Source organism: Dendrobates tinctorius, unplaced genomic scaffold, assembly GCF_039654945.1.
Source record: "Dendrobates tinctorius isolate UK_male_01 unplaced genomic scaffold, ASM3965494v1 ptg000019l, whole genome shotgun sequence".
NCBI lineage: Eukaryota > Metazoa > Chordata > Amphibia > Anura > Dendrobatidae > Dendrobates > Dendrobates tinctorius.
The window spans coordinates 87,676,974-87,694,213 of record NW_027361687.1 but is presented as its reverse complement, the minus strand read 5'-3'; positions in this window follow the sequence as shown (position 1 = coordinate 87,694,213).

The following is a 17,240-nucleotide window of genomic DNA, read 5'->3' as shown; positions in this document are numbered from 1 at the left end:
ATCACTTACAGTAAACAAACTAACAATCACAGACTGATATAGAGGGGAGAGAGGACCCTACCCTTGCGGGCTTAGATTCTATAGGCTGGTGAGGAAGGAGACAGTAGGTTGGGGGGTTGCAGCTGCTCCCGTGATGGTGAGGCGGTAGCTCCAGTAGTGGTGAGGAGGCGGTGGGTTTTCAGGTTCTGTCTGAAGGATCTGAGTGTGGTTGATAGCCAGATGTGCTGAGACAAGGAATTCCAGTGGATAGGGGCTATTCAGGAGAAGTTTCGGAGGCAGTTGGGTGAGGAACGAATAAGTGTGGAGTAGAGAAGGAGGTCTTGGGAGGATCGGAGATTACGTGAGGGAAGGTATCGGGAGATTAGTTCAGAGACATACGGTGGCCTTGTAGGTCAGTATTAGTAATTTGAATTGGATACGCTGAGGGAGTGGGAGCCAGTGAAGAGATTTGCAGAGGGGAGAAGCAGGAGGAGTAGCGAGGAGAGAGATGAATTAGTCAGGCAGCAGAGTTAAGGATGGACTGGAGAGGTGCGAGGGTGTTAGCAGGGAGGCCACAGAAAATGATGTTGCAGTTGTCGAGACAGGAGATGATGAGGGCATGCACAAGCATTTTAGTAGACTGAGGGTTGAGGAAGGGATGGATTCTGGAAATATTTTTGAGGTGGAGCTTTTGAAGGACAGGGCAGAGTCAAGGGTTACTCCGAGGCAGCAGACCTCCGGTACGGGGGAAAGCGTGATGTCGTTGATTGTTATAGATAGGTCAGGTAAGGAAGATCTGTGAGATGGGGGGAAAGATGATCAGTTCAGATTTGTCCACATGCAGTTGGAGGAAGCGGGAGGAGAAGGAGGATATGGCTGACACTCTGGGATTTTGGAGAGCAGAGAGGTGAGGTTTGGGCCAGACAGGTAGATCTGAGTATCATCAGCATAAAGGTGATACTGGAATCCGTGGAACTTTATGAGTTGCCCAAGGCCAAGTGTATTGATTGAGAAGAGTAGGGGTCCTAGAACAGAGCCTTGGGGGACTCCAACAGAGGGAAGGTGGGATGAGGAGGTTGTGTGAAAGTGGGAGACAGAGTGTGTAGTTAGAGGTATGAGGAGATCCAGGATAGGGCGAGGTCTTTGATGCCAAAGGAAGAGAGGATCTGTCGTAGGAGGCAGTGGTCAACTGTGTCGAAGGCAGAGGACAGGTTTAGAAGCGGAATATAGAGTATAGGCCGTTCACTTTGGCTGTATGTAGGTCGTTAGTAATTTTGGTCAGGGCTGTCTCAGTGGAGTGATGGGGGGCGGATTGTAGATTGTGAAAGAGCAGGTTAGCTGAGAGATGGGAGAGTTAAGCATGGATGTGCCGCTCCAGGAGCTTGGAAGCGAATGGGAGCAGTGATATTGGGCGATAGCTGGACATAGCGGTTGGGTCGAGTGTTGGCTTTTTGAGGATAAGCATGATTGTGGCATGTTTGAAAGCAGAAGGGAAGGTACCGGAAGTTAGTGATTGGTTGAAGAGGTGAGTTAGAGATGGGATAAGAGTGGTGGCGAGGTTGGGGAGGAGGTGGGATGGGATGGGGTCGAGTGCACAAGTGGTAAGGTGTGATTTGGAGAGAAGATGAGCAAGCTCCCCTTCAGTGATGTTAGATAAGGAGGTTATGAGGTTTGGGCATTGGTCTGGTATACAAAGGGGTTGTGGTGATTGAGTAATAAAGACTTGCCATGTTTGGTCTATCTTGTTTTTGAAGTGCATGGCGAAGTCCTCAGCAGAGGTTAGGGAAGTTGGAGGGGGCAGTGGTGGGCGGAGGAGAGAGTTAAAAGTATTGAACAACTGTTTAGGGTTGTGGGATAAGGAAGATACAAGTGTTGCTTGTTTGAGTGCAGTGAAGTCGTCTTGTGAATGCGTTTTCTTCCAGCACTGTTCAGCAATTCTGGATGCTTGCCGAAGCTTTTTAGTAGTGCTCTTGTGCCAGGGTTGTCTATTGATTTGTTGCACTTTGTTATGCATGACAAGGGCAACCGAGTCGATGGCTGATGCAAGAGTGGCATTGTAGAAACTAGTGGCAGTGTCTGGGTCATGGAGTGAAGATATGGAGGACAGTGGTAGGATAGAGTCAGAGAGTGTGAGTGTCTAGATGTGCAAGGTTTCTGCAGGGGTGCGCATGTTGCTGGATATGGGTGACAGGTGAGGAGGAAAGGGATGAGAACGTGAGTAGATGGAGGTAAGATAGAGGGAGAGGGGAGGTTGTGAAGTTAGATAGGGAGCAGAGACAGGTGAAGACCAGGTCTAATGTGTGTCCGTCTGTGTGGGTGGCTGAGTAGGACCACTGAGTAAGTCCAAAGGATGAAGTAAGGGACAGGAGTTTGGAAGCTGCTGCCTGGTGGGTGTCAATGGAGATGTTGAAGTCACCCATGATCATGGTGGGAATGTCAGCAGAGAGAAAGTGAAGGAGCCAGGTAGAGAATTGGTCAATGAAGGCAGTGGTCGGCCCCGCAGGTCGGTATATGACAGCCACTTGGAGGTTGTAGGAAGAGTAGATGCGGACAGAGTGGACTTCAAAAGAGGGGAGGATAAGGGAGGGAAGAGGTGGGATTGGGTTGAAGGTGCAGTTGGAAGAAAGGAGAAGACCCACTCCTCCACCATGTCTGTTGTCAGGGCGAGGACTGTTGGTGAAGTGGAGTCCGCCATAGCATAGCGCAGCAGGGGAGGCGGTGTCGGATGGTGTCAGCCATGTTTTGGTGAGGCCAAGGGAGGAAAAATTGTGAGAGGTAAAGAGGTCGTGAATCCCATGGAGTTTATTGCAGACGGAGCGGGCATTCCAGAGTGATCCAGAGAGAGGGAGCAGGGTGGTGGGCGTGAAGGGCATGGATTTGAGGTTGGAAAGATTTTGGGTGTTTGTATTGGGTTGGGAGCGATAGAAGGGGGTAATAATGGGAGGTATGAGCTGTGGGGGTCTAGGGTTGGGAGATACTTTTTGTCGCCAGCAGTGGGGAGAAGCAGAGAGAGGCAGAGCAGGTGGGAGACGGAAAGTGTGTGATTTGTTTTGTGTGTTATTAGGAGAGATCTGAGATTGAGGAGCAGGTCAGCGGAGGAGGCCAGGTGGGGGAGCAAAAGGGAAGGAGAGATTATTACTTGGTTAGAGGGTGCGGGGGTTTGTGGATAGTGAAGGAGAGTCAGGAGTAATGGAGGCAAAACCATTAGAGCATATGTCAGCATGGTGAGAGTAAGTGTGGAGAAAAGAGAAAGAAATTTAGATTTTTTTAACACAGTGGTTAATCGTACCTTCTGTTCACTTCTGGCTCATTTCTGTCATATTTCTATTGTTACCCATAAAAAGACATTCTTAAATTAGACAGACCAGACAGACCAATGACTCTCAATTTATAACAACTCAACTGCACATCAAGAGGCCAGATGTGAACAGGAGAGAGGGGCAGCAGGGAGACTGGTCAGACACAGGAGGGGATTAATTAGAAGTCAGGAAGGAATAAACAAGATCCAAAAGGACAGATAAAGCATTAATAGACAGATACAGGGGTGATTGCGGTTCAGGAAAGATGGGTGATGATGGTATTGCAGCCAGGAGACATACCTGAGGATGAAGCAGATCGATTGTTAGATTGATACCGATAGTGAAGCATCGTAACAACAACAATGAAGCATCCATAGCAGGGAGTTATTCTTCTGGCATATTTCTATTGTTATCATTAAAAAGACATCCTTAAAATAGACAGACCACATTGCACATATGTCAATAACATCAAATTTTACTTAAAAATATGACACATGGCTGTTTTACCATGGAACCTGACCTTCATTGACAAAATCATTTGCAAATTGATCTCGTATTTGCATGATCTCAACTGGCGAATGAACAGTACTCGACTCAATGCTCATCAGGTTTGACTCAGTCATCAGGGTTAACCAGCAGGCATTCATGTCTGGACACAAAATTGTGCAGGCAGATGCAAGCCTTCACTACACAGTCCACATTTTCTAGTTGCAGTTGCATGCAAGATAGTAAAATCCTCCATTTTGTGATCAAAATACCGAATGTGCATTCAACATAACGTCTTGCCCGGCTGAACCGATCATTGAAAATGCGTCTGGTGTAGTTTAGACTGTGGCTTGACTACAGCTTTATAAGATTTCTTCTGAGTTGGAACGCCTCATCCCCAACTAAAACAAAGGGTAAACTTGGGCCTTCCATGCCCGGAGGAGGTTGTGCTGAGGGTATTTTGAAACGGTTGCTGTACAAACATTTCATCATGTTGGACTCTTTGAAGACTCGGGAATCGTTCGTCCGTCCATCCATATGCACCGATGTCAACTGCAATAAAGCGGTATCTAACATCCGCAACAGCCATTAATACAATTGAAAAGTATTTTTTGTTGTTATAGTACAGGGAACCACTATACACTGGTTTTTGAATCCGATTGTGCTTCACGCCCATGGCACCAATGCAATCGGGAAAATTTGCTACATCCTCAAAATTTTGGACTTTCGATAACCACATTTCTGTTGTTGGTGTCGGTAGTCCAAGTGGTTGCAAGTTGTAACAAATCGCATCACAGGTTTCCCGAACAAGTTGGCAAATGGTCGATTTCCCCAGCCGAAATTGGAAGTGCAGGGAGGCATAAGTTTCTCCTGAAGCCAGGTGTATATTGACAAAAAACTATATTATGACTATGGACATATGGTACAGATTTTACTAAAGGGATTTTGTCTGACAACAAACAAAAAGGAAACTGAAAATGGACTATGATCATAGGCTACGTTTAGGAAATAACATGCACAAAGATAAATTACATCTTGTCTTTGCCAGTGGCACAATGTAAAGATATAAAAGGAAAATTACCTCAGGGTGACAGGACAGAGTAAGAGCAGGATTGCTGTGAGAGACCTGAGGGTCAGAGAAGAGAGAAAAATCTTGTTCAAGCTCGTAGACTAGAAGGAAGGGGTCCTTGGGGCACGGGAAGTGCAATAAGCCACCCGTGAAGACCGTTTCTGGAGAAGAATGGACCAGGCCTCGTTGGGGAAGGAGGCTCCTGAAGGTAGTGGAGAAATACAGGGCTCAGCTAGAAAGACGGAGGCTGAAGTAACTTTAAGTGCCTCAGTCGCAGCTGCATTCAATACTCAAAAAGGCAGCAGTTGGAATAAAGGACTCCGGAGCCTGACCCACGTAGACCCGTGTGATCCGTGGCTGCCAGCTTGGGACACTGTTTGCGAAGGCCCACAGCAGGAAGGAAGGGAGAGATCAGTGCAGAGACACGGCCAAGAAAGGATACACAAGGAGGAGTCTTGAACAGGTGTTCCTGATCTACCTTTGAGTTTGCCGGACCCCTCCCTCAGATGACACAGTACCAATCGGGTCATCTTGTGCACCAAACTTTTGAGGAAAAACTCAGAAACTGCACCCAACTGCGTCCTTGGTGGCTTTTACAACTCGCCTGCTACACACGCTACACTCACCATCACCGTCAACGGTTCACAAACACCATCTCAACTGCCCTGGGATACAGCTCTGCCCGTGGAGAGATTCATCATCTTGTCTGCTTTAACACCGGCCCAGAGGATCTGCATTGCAGCGTCGGCTACCCTAGCCGAGTACCACGGGTGGCGTCACAATCCCCCTTTTCCAAATTAATTATCATACCATCTTCCCCCTCATCTGAACTGTCATCTTTTTTATTGGACACCCAGGGCCACGGACTGGGTCACATTCACCACCATGACATACTTCCCCCTTATAAGAGCCTGAAAGGCACGGTACTGAGTAACCCCCGGCCGTGCGTGGCGTTTCATTTTAACACCAGATAACAGGGATATATTGTATAGTTTCAACATAAATCTAAGTATATATTTGAGGAGGCAGACACAGACGCTGTCATGGCCAGTATGGATTGGACAACAAACTAAAAAGTAGAAAAAGGGTACAGTATCACCAGATCCAAGGTATATTTAGTTTAGTTTCAACATTCAAAATCTCCGTATTTATTTCAGGAGGCAGACACAGATGCTCTGAGGCCCAGTATGGATTACACAACAATATAAAAAGCAGTAAAAGGGGAATGGATCCCAAGCGTACTGCTGTATACAGTGTTGGGGTCATTTGGCGATCTACATATATATTTCAAGAGTAACACACAGCCTCTCACAGGCTCAGTATGGATCACACCATAATATAAAAAGATCCACAAGAAATAATCACAAATGTGTGAAAATGTTCCAGGTGTCAATGATGCACTTTGAGTGGTGGGTGGAGGATGAATTTTGGGCACAAAGGGTACTGGATCAACAGATACAAGGTGTATATATAGTCTACTTATAATACAAAAAAATTTTCCGTATGTATTTCAGGAGGCAGACACATATGCTCACATGCTCAGTATGGATTTGACAATAATGTAACAAGTTGAAAAAGGGTACAGTATGACCAGATACAAGGTATATATAGTATAGTTTAAACATTCTAAATCTCCGTTGACATTTCATGAGGCAGACAAAGACGCTCTTAGTCCCAGTATGCATTAGCCAAGAATATAAAAAATATAAAAAGGTTACTGTATCATCAGATACAAGGTACATATAGTATTGTTTAAACATTATAAATCTCCTTATTTTTTTCAGGAGGCAGACACAGTTGCTCTCAGGGTCAGTATGGATTACACAATATAAAAAGCAGTAAAAGGGTAATGCATCAGAAGCGAACAGCTGCATACTGTGTTGGGGTAATTGTAAGTCTCAGTAGATATTTCCAGAGTCAGAAACAGACTCTCACTGGCCCAGTATGGATTAGACCATTATATAAAAAGCAGTAAATGGGTATCACAAGCGTACAGCTGTATACAGTGTTGGGTTAATCTTAAATCTACAAATATATTTCTGGAGTTACAGACAGATGTTCACAGGCTCAGTATGGATTACGCAAGAATATAAAAACTTGCAAAAGGGTAATGTTTTAAAAATCGGTCAGCTGCATATAGTGTTGGTGTCATTTTAAATCTCCTTATATTTTACCAGAGTAAGACACAAACTCTCACAGGCTCAGTATGGATTACACCCAAATATAAAAATGAAAAATAGGGAAATGTATTCGAAATGTACACCAGTGTACAGTGTTGGAGTACTTTGAAATCTTCGTTTATATTTCAGTGTCAGTCTGCCAGTCCAGACTCTCCGCTACAGGAAGGTAGATGGATAAAAGTACAGACGTAAAGTTGAGTGTTTTTAGATGTTTTTGAATTTGTAATCACGGGAAAACCTCCCGGGAGAATTCGCAGAGGCGATGCTGACCCTCAATAACTTTAACTGTGGATACAGCTAAAACGCAAATTAATGAAGAAAGGGTTGCTGTATAGCAGTTGTGTCGATCCCATCACCGTAACTCGTCTCCATCAACTTGTGATCACAGGGAGATATGTAGACATGGTCCTCACTGCCTATCATGATCTGTCTGGTCACTTTGGAGTGCAGAACACACAAGCCACAGGCCGTAGGGGATTCTATTGGATTGACATGAGAGGACACATTGAAAAATGGTGGCAGGAATGTCACACGTCTGTGATTATGAAAAATGTGAAATGTGATCATAAAGCACCATTGCATCCGATTTGGAGTTGACGTCCATTACAAATGGTAGCCTTTGGTAATCTGATGGTAGAGGCCAGCAGGACAGGACATAGCTACATCTTAACCATCATCGATCAGTACACCAAATTTGTAGTGGCCGTCCCTGTGACCGATTTAACTGGGCAGACTACACAGCGGTGGAGCAGGGAGAGTTAAGTATTGCAAGTGCAGTGTCCCTGAGCAAGCAGGGGGGACCCACTCGAGGGCGCCGGTAGTGGCACAGGGACCCTCATAGTACGCCAGTGTGTCTGATGGCGAGTGGGCCCCCCACCATCAGAGACACTTTATTGTACTATGAGAGGCCCTGTGCCAGTGCTGACACCCAAGGGTTGAGACACACACCTGTTCAGGGCAACAGCACTTGCCCTGGTGTGGCAGGTGTTGACCCCGGGCCTGGGGTGGGGGGGCAGCCCGTTTTGAGTGTTTTAAAAATGGTACAGTCATATGTTAAAGTTTGGGCACCCCTATTAATGTTAACCTTTTTTCTTTATACCAATTTTGGTTTTTGCAACAGCTATTTCAGTGTCATATATCTAATAACTGATGGACTCAGTTATATTTCTGGATTCAAATGAGGTTTATTGTACTAACAGAAAATGTGCAATCTGCATTTAAACAAAATTTGACCGGTGCAAAAGTATGGGCACCTCAACATAAAAGTGACATTAATATTTCGTAGATCCTCCTTTTGCAAAAATAACAGCCTCTAGTCGCTTCCTGTAGCTATTAATGAGTTCCTGGATCCTGGATGAAGGTATTTGTGACCATTCCTGTTTACAAAACAATTCCAGTTCAGTTAAGTTTGATGGTCGCCGAGCATGGACAGCCCGCTACGAATCATCCCACAGATGTTCAATGATATTCAGGTCTGGGGACTGGGATGGCCATTCCAGAACATTGTAATTGTTCCTCTGCATGAATGCCTGAGTAGATTTGGAGCGGTGTTTTGGATCATTGTCTTGCTGAAATATCCATCCCCTGCGTAACTTCAAATTCATCACTGATTCTTGCACATTATTGTCAAGAATCTGCTGATACTGAGTTGAATCCATGTGACCCTCAACTTTAACAAGATTCCCGGTGCCGGCATTGGCCACACAGCCCCAAAGCATGATGGAACCTCCACCAAATTTTACTGTGGGTAGCAAGTGTTTTTCTTGGAATGCTGTGTTTTTTAGCCTCCATGCATAACGCCTTTTTGTATGACCAAACAACTCAATCTTTGTTTCATCAGTCCACAGGACCTTCTTCCAAAATGTAACTGGCTTGTCCAAATGTGCTATTGCATACCTCAGGCGACTCTGTTTGTGGCGTGCTTCCAGAAACGGCTTCTTTCGCATCACTCTCCCATACAGCTTCTCCTTGTGCAAAGTGCTCTGTATTGTTGACCGATGCACAGTGACTAGGGATGGGCGAGTCTACTTGCTAGGACTCGTTACTCGGCGAATAGTAAGGGACTCGCTGGACTCGTTACTCGGCAAGTCTCCCAGTGATTACTCGCACAGTAACGAGTTCAATGCAAGTCAATGGCAATCCTAGTTTTGTCAGAGTTTTTTTTCTCACCCGCTAGACTCGCTATATCTCAGCGAGTCTGAGCGAGTCTGAGCGAGTCTACGATTCCGAGTCCTGTATACTGGATTCGGGACTCGCTTATACAGAATCTGTTATGTTCCTACAAGTTTCCAAGACAGCCTATGTCAACACACAGCGATTGTGAGCGAGTCTGAGCGAGTCTACGAATCCCGAGTCCTGTATATTGGATTCGGGACTCGCAAATATAGAATCTGTTATGTTCCTACAAAGCTTCCGAGACAGCCTAGCGTGTTAGGTCAGAAAACTTTTTTAGATGGACAAGCATGTTAGCCAATCATATTCAGTAATGTTGGTTGTGGCAGGACTATGATTGGCTTCTGTCCATCGTGATGCCTATGTCATGTATGAGAGGCGAGGCTGTATATAAGCCTTTTCCACCGCCATTTCCTCTACATTCCTGAGAGATCTGAGATAGAGCAGGGTGAGGTAGATGCTTGAGCAGATCATAGGGATTGTCAGTTAGTGTAGGGAAACTTCAAGATTCCTTATATTAAACCCAAACAGCTCTTCTGAGAGCTACCAGGAGGACAGAGGAGTACTGTGTAGACTGTAGGCAGGCAGGCAGGGAGGATCAAGCCTTACAGTGCAGTGCACAGTGCAGGGACTAGTGTGCAGCTTCACTGCTAGGTGTCAGCACACACACTTACCCCGCCAGCAAGTGACGCCTACAGCACCACCTAACTCCATCTCGGTGACTGTGCATTTGTCAACAATGTCACAAAAACCACAATTTCCCAAAAAAGAGGTTGCAAAGGGACGAGGTCGTGGCCGTAGCAGTGCAGGGAACATCACTTGAGCGATCTCCCTCCAGGCTGTAGTCCGCTGGATGTTATGCCCATAGGCAGGGTCAGTGGGGAGCCAAAGCAGGGGCCGAGCCTCCACCAGATCAATCAACTGCAGCGTGTTGACATTGACACGGGCCATGATTGCTCTGTATTGCTCTGTGTGTGTGTGCGTATGTCAACTCGACTCGGATTATTTCCTGTTTGCTCAAAGCATGGTGTGTGCTAGAGAAAATCGCTTCCCTCGCCTCATCGGCGCTAAATAAGACAAACAAATGCGAGTTTGGACTCGGACACAGCAGCAACAAACTGTTGCGAGTGGGGTTTACAAATCGCCAATGCAAGCGCTTTCCGAGACACATCTGCGATTTGTAAATCGCACATTACTCGCTAAGACTCGCTTCCCCGTTCATTAACATTGGACTCGCTAGACTCGCAACGAGTAGCAAGTCCCGGGCTCGGACTCGCTAGAGTCAAGCGATTCCGAGTAATTTAGGACTCGCCCATCACTAACAGTGACATCATCTGCAGCAAGATGATGCTGCAGGTCTTTGGAGGTGGTCTGTGGATTGTCCTTGACTGTTCTCACCATTCTTCTTCTCTGCCTTTCTGATATTTTTCTTGGCCTGTCACTTCTGGGCTTAACAAGAACTGTACCTGTGTTCTTCCATTTCCTTACTATGTTCCTCACAGTGGAAACTGACAGGTTAAATTTCTGAGACAACTTTTTGTATCCTTCCCCTGAAAAGCTATGTTGAATAATCTTTGTTTTCAGATCATTTGAGAGTTGTTTTGAGGAGCCCATGATGCCACTCTTCATAGGAGAATCAAATAGGAGAACTACTTGCAAGTGGCCACCTTAAATACCTTTTCTCATGATTTGATACACCTGGCTATGAAGTTCAAAGCTCAATGAGGTTACAAAACCAATTTAGTGCTTCAGGAAGTCAGTAAAAAGTAGTTAGGAGTGTTCAAATCAAGAAAATGATAAGGGTGCCAATACTTTTGCTCCGGTCAAATTTTGTTTAAATGCAGATTGCACATTTTCTGTTAGTACAATAAACCTCATTTGAATCCAGAGATATAACTGAGTCCATCAGTTATTAGATATATGAAACTGAAATAGCTGTTGCAAGAACCAAAATTGTTATAAAGAAAAAAGGTTAACATTAATAGGGGTGCCCAAACTTTAACATATGACTGTATATGTTGATGTGTAGGCTGGACTTTCAGCTGCTGCAAATGGAGGAATTGGAGATGTCAGAGGAAGAGGAGGACAAGAGTGAGCCTTTTTTCTGGCAACCTATGTGTTATCAGGGGAGGGTGGGACAAAATCCTTGGAAACCCATGCATGGTTCATTTTAATGAAGGTAAGATCATCAACATTTTGGGTCGACAGACGGGTCCTTTTTTCTGTCAGGACTGATCCAGCAGCACTGAAGACTCTTTCAGATAGCACAATACCAGCAGGGCAAGCGAGCTCCTGTAAGGCATATTGTGCCAATTCATGCAATGTGTCCAGTTTTGAGGCCCAATAATCAAAGGGGAATGACCTGTGAGGGAGAACCTCGATATGGGAGGAGAAGTAGTTTGTAACCATAGTTGACAACTGCTGTCTCCTGTCACTTGCAATCGATTCTGTATTAGTGTGCGGGACTTGAGAAATCAGACCACAACATGGTCAGGAAACCCCTGTCTCCAACGCCAGTTCGGCTGTGTGCACCACGAACACCTCTTGCATTTTGCCCATTACGGCTCCTGGGAGAACCAGCTCCGCTGCTGTGTGCTGGGAATGTCTCAAACAACCTGTTTACCTGAGTTGCTTGTTTGTTAGCCAATATTAGCTCTAGGTTCTCCTGTGGCATGATGTGTAATTTGCCTTTATAGCATGGATCGAGGATACTGGCCAACCAGTAGTCATCATCCCTCATCATTTTGGCAATGTGGGGGTCCCTTTTTAGGATCCGCAAGGCATAGTCACACATGTGGGCCAATGTTCCAGGTGTCAATGCTGCACTGCCAGTGGTGGGTGGAGGAGCACTTTCTGGCAAATCCACATCCCTCCAGTCACACACAAACCCTTTACCTGACCTTGGCACACCCACATGTTCTCTTGCCCCCTGAGAAGCATCCTCCTCCCCAAAATAATCATCCCCCTATCATCCCCCTCATCCTCCTGCTCATCTTCCTCTTCTTCCTCCACCTCGTCTACGACAGTTCCTTGACCAGACAATGGCTGACTGTCATCAAGGCTTCTCTCCTCCTCCTCCTCCTGTTGCTCCTCAGCTGCAGACGCCTGATCCTTGATGTGTGTCAAATTTTGCATGAGCAGATGCATAAGTGGTATGCTCATGCTTATGATGGTGTCGTCTGCGCTTACCAGCCATGTGTATTCCTCAAAACACTGAAGGACTTTACAGAGGCCTTTCAGCTTTGACCATTGCACACCCGACAATTCCATGCCTGCCCGTCCATCCTCCCACAAATGCATTACAGCCTGACTCTGTTAGCACAGCCTCTCAACCATGTGCATGGTGGAGTTCCATCTTGTAGCAGCGTCTATGATTAGGCGGTGCTTGGGGAGGTTGAGTGATCGCTGCAGCTTCTGCATACGACTGGAGTGGACGTTTGAGCGACGGATGTGCGAACAGTCTTCGCACCTTATGGAGCAGGGGTGTTAACTCCAGATAATTATTTAGGAAGCACTGCACCACCAGGTTCAAGGTGTGAGCCAGGCAAGGTATGTGTGTGAGTCTTGAAAGGACTATGGCTGCCACAAAATTCTGCCCATTATCACTGACTACCTTGCCTGGCTCAAGATATAGACTGTTGTGAGCTCATTTTCTCGTTCACCTTTGATGTTAGATGAACTCCCTCTGTTGGTGAAAGGAGGTGGTGAAACTGATTTGGATGGGAGAAACCTGTCACTTGAAGAGGTGGATTGCGATTGGACATCCGGAATCTCTGAGTGGATATAAGGCAGCCGACGCCCTGTAGGGTTGCTGGAGATTTCTCTGCTCTGAGCTCTGGCCTCCAGTTCAGTTCCTGTCTTCTAAAGCTAAGTTTTGCTCTGTTATTGTTCCATGAGATTTTGTCTGATTTGCTTAGTTTTGTGTTCTGCCAGCCCCGGCTGGGGCTCTGCTGAATTTCCATTTTTGTCCCTGATCGGTTAAATCTTTTTTGCTCTGTCTTCAGAATATATTGGAGTGCTGATATAGGGATTTTGAAGTCTAGTGACTTCAGGGCCGTTTTTCCTATCAGATGTGTTGGGACATTTTTGGTAGGGTTTTTGCGGATTGCAGCCAGCATCTTTTCTGTCCTTTCCTATCTAGTTAGTTGGGCCCCATCGTTTGTTCTGCCTGTCTTTCTGTCTGTGTTTGTGTTTTCATCTGCTTTTCACCAACAATACATGTTGGGGGCTGTCTATTGCTTTGGGGTCTGCTCTGGGGCAGTTTAGATTTCCCCTTTCTTTCTTTAGGCTTATTTAGTTCTCCAGCTGTGAAGAGGTGTCTAGGAGCACCGTAGGAACGCTCCACGGCTACTGTTAGTTGTTGTGAATAGGATCAGGGTTCTGCAATCCGCTAGCTACCAACCTCTCCGGTTTTCTGGACTTAGCTTGCATTTTTGTTTTTTCCTCCTCCAGTGACTCATTCACAACAGTAGACTGTCCAGCCATGACTCAGTTTGTCGATGCAAGTAGTCGGCCAGTACCTCCGCGGTGTGTCTACTGTCACCCAAAGACAAAATTTTTAAAACAGCCTGCTACCGCTTACCACTAGCTGTTTGATAGTAGGACACCTTGTGTGCAACACTGACAGATGTGGATGGAGTGCTCATGTGACTGTGCTCTGTTGACGAGCTTTCTCTTCCGGAGGAGGAGGGAACGCCTACACCCAACTGTTTCCTATACCGAGAGCTAGGCAGCACTATTCCACCACTGCTGTCCCCTGTGGAGCCTGCATCCACCACATTAATCCAGTGCACAGTGATGGACACGTAACGGCCCTGGCCATGCCTACTGGTCCATGCATCTGTTTGAGGTGCACCTTTCCACTCACTGATTGCTTTAGAGCATGGATAATGCAGTCTTTCACATGCCGGTTGTCACGTCCGCGCCTTGGCTGAATGGCGCGAGCCGGGGGTTGTGGCCCCACTGTGCCACAGACCAGACTACCCTGGAAGGGGCGTGACGGCGACAGCTACCTTGGTCTTCACTGGAGCCTCTGATGGTGAGGTCAGGCTTGTGCGGCAGATAGCTGTCGGGTGCCACTCCAGGGCGGTGTCTGGCTGTGGCTGCTGATCCCACTTGGAGACAAGTCACTTGGACAGATGTGACTGACAGGCAGACTGAGACTCAGGGCAAGAAGGTACGACATACAGGGCAAGCAGGCATGGCATGGAGACACTGGGCAAACAGGCGTGGCTTGGAGACACTGGTTTAGGCGGGCACGGCTTGAGACACAGGACAGGCGGGCATGGCTTGAGACTCAGGACAGGCGGGCATGGCTTGAGACACTGGACAGGCGGGCATGGCTGAGACACAGGACAGGCGGGCACGGCTTGAAACACAGGACAGGCGGGCACGGCTTGAGACACAGGACAGGCGGGCACGGCTTGAGACACAGGACAGGCGGGCACGGCTTGAGAAGGAACAGGTAGAGACCTGTTCACACAGCAGGTGCAGGTATGGATGCAGGAGTGGAATATGAAGGAACGGGTTTGGACCTGTTCACACAGGAGGTGCAGGTGTGGATGCAGGCAGGCGTGGAATATGAAGGAACAGGTCTTGACCTGTTCACACAGGAGGTGCAGGTATGGATGCAGGCAGGCAAGAGTGGAATATGAAGGAACAGGTTTGGACCTGTTCACACAGGAGGTGCAGGTATGGATGCAGGCAGGCAAGAGTGAAATAAGAAGGAACAGGTTTGGACCTGTTCACACAGGAGGTGCAGGTGAAGGCAGGAGTGGAGAGAGAAGCTGTAGAAAGAGGTTCTGCAGCGGCAGCAGGAGTGAAGCAAAGCTGAACCACAAGGTCTGTGGAGAGAAGCTGCATCAAGAGGTTCTGCAGCGGCAGCAGGAATGGAGCAAAGCAGAACCACAAGGTCTGTGGAGAGAAGCTGCAGCAAGAGGTTCTGCAGCGGCAGCAGGAGCCATGCAGATAAAGCGGCAAGAGTGCAAATGCACAGATAAAGCTGCAAGAGTGCAGATGCACAGATAAAGCTGCGAGAGTGCAGATGCACAGATAAAGCTGCGAGAGTGCAGATGCACAGATAAAGCTGCGAGAGTGCAGATACACAGACAGGGAGGACACAAGGAAAGACACAGCAAGGAAGGGAGCCACGGACAAGGAGAAAGGGAGACTGATAGACAAAGGTAAGACTGAGTTCAGACAGAGACAGGGACAAAGATACATGGACCAGGATATTCAGCCTCCTGGCAGGCAGGCAGAGAACAGACAAGGCACTGGGAACAAGACTCAAGGACCAGGATATTCAGCCTCCTGGCAGGCAGACAAGGTACAAGGCAAGACAAGACGTATTCCTCCAGAGAAGGAGATACACAGAACAGGGCCTGGCTTCCTCAGCAGCAAGACACTAACTGAGTTTAGACATTGTACAGGCAAAGGTCAGTGGGTGTGGCGAAACTAAATAGTCAAGGGCTCTAGGTGATTGGTAAGGGACAGATTACACAGGTGCACCCTGACTGCATAAGAACCAGATAGTTCAGGCTCCGCCCCCCTATACACACAGTCTGGAAACATGGAGAGCAGAGGCACAGAGCTGGCAACAGAGAGAATTCACAGCATGGCTTGAAGCAGAAAGTAAGTTGGTGTGCGGGGGATGGGAGGCCATGCAGTGATGTTAGCAGGGTTGTTACACCGGAGGAGGGCAGGGATGGCTTTTTGAGAAAAGAAGTGCCGCCTGGGTAGGTCATAGCGTGGGACAGCATAGGCCATGAGCTTTCAGAAAGCTTTGTTTTCTACCAAACGGAAGGGCATCATCTCTAATGAGATCAGTTTGGCAATGTAGGTGTTCAAAGCCAGTGTAAGTGGATGAGAGGATGAGTACTTTCCTGTCCTACTCAGAGTGTCTGGTAGGGTGAGCTGGACTTGAGAGCTGCATATGGGGGAACTAGCATTGGACATAACGGACTGAGAAGGGGTTGGTGATGGTGAGGGTATTGATGGCCTATATTCAGTGTTTCCTCGCGAAAATATTGTGTTTGCGTGACTGGTTTGGCCTAGCGATGACTCCTCAACATTTCTTGATGGTGGTGTGATTATTGGTGGCCTTACAGTTGGGGAAGCGATGGAGCGTTGCTGGCTAACTTGAGTAGAAGCAGGTAAACATGTGCTACCTAAGCTCTTGTCGTCCGTCCACGCTTGCAAGTGCATGTTGGTTAAATGTCTAAGTGTGGCGCCCCTGAGGCTCAGTCGCCACAGACATACTGCACCTTCTCCTAAGGTGTAGTGCCCCACCATCCTGGTAAGTTGGGAACTCCTTTCCACACTCCAACACCTGCATCCCACACACAGGATAGTTCAGCAGGACCACATTGCAGCTTTAGGTGCTCAGAGGGTAGCAGAGCACCTTTCGTGGAACCCTGCTTTGTAACACGAGATGTGCTGGGAGGTGGGTGGAGTTAGATATAAAAGATGAGGAAAGTGTAGGATTACAGGGCAGTCTGTCAGAAGGACCGATGAGGTCAGTCTGTTAAGAGGGCAGGTGGCGTAGCATAGGACAGTCACTCTGTGAAGAGTGAGGATCCCTGGGAGAAGGGATGGAGGAAGGAGTGCTGCAGCTGCCTCAGTGATCTGAGCCAGCTGGCACGGGAAAGGAAGAGATGGAGAAGGACGTAGAACTGTAGCCTAAGTTTCCATAGAGAGAGAAGGACAAGTACGGAACGAAGGAGAGAGAGCAGAGAGGAGTCGTGGGTTGAGAGAAGAACCCTGCCTATAGGTTCTCAGTGCAAGGCCGGAGCCCGGTCCCCGAGGTCGTATGGACACTTATGGTTCAGCAGCAGACACCAGTGAAGTAGTTGGCTGTAAATGCACTACTCCCATCAAAGACTTGGGACACAACAGCAACTGAATAGAGAGCCGGGATCCAGGAGGTCCCCGAGCAGGCTACAGCTGTCTGTAATACAAGTAGAGTTCTAGGAACATCTGAAGAGAGGCATTCCAGGGTAACTAAGTACTGGAGTGCTTCGCACTTAAAGGCGCATTGGAGGAGTCATTCAGGAAAGG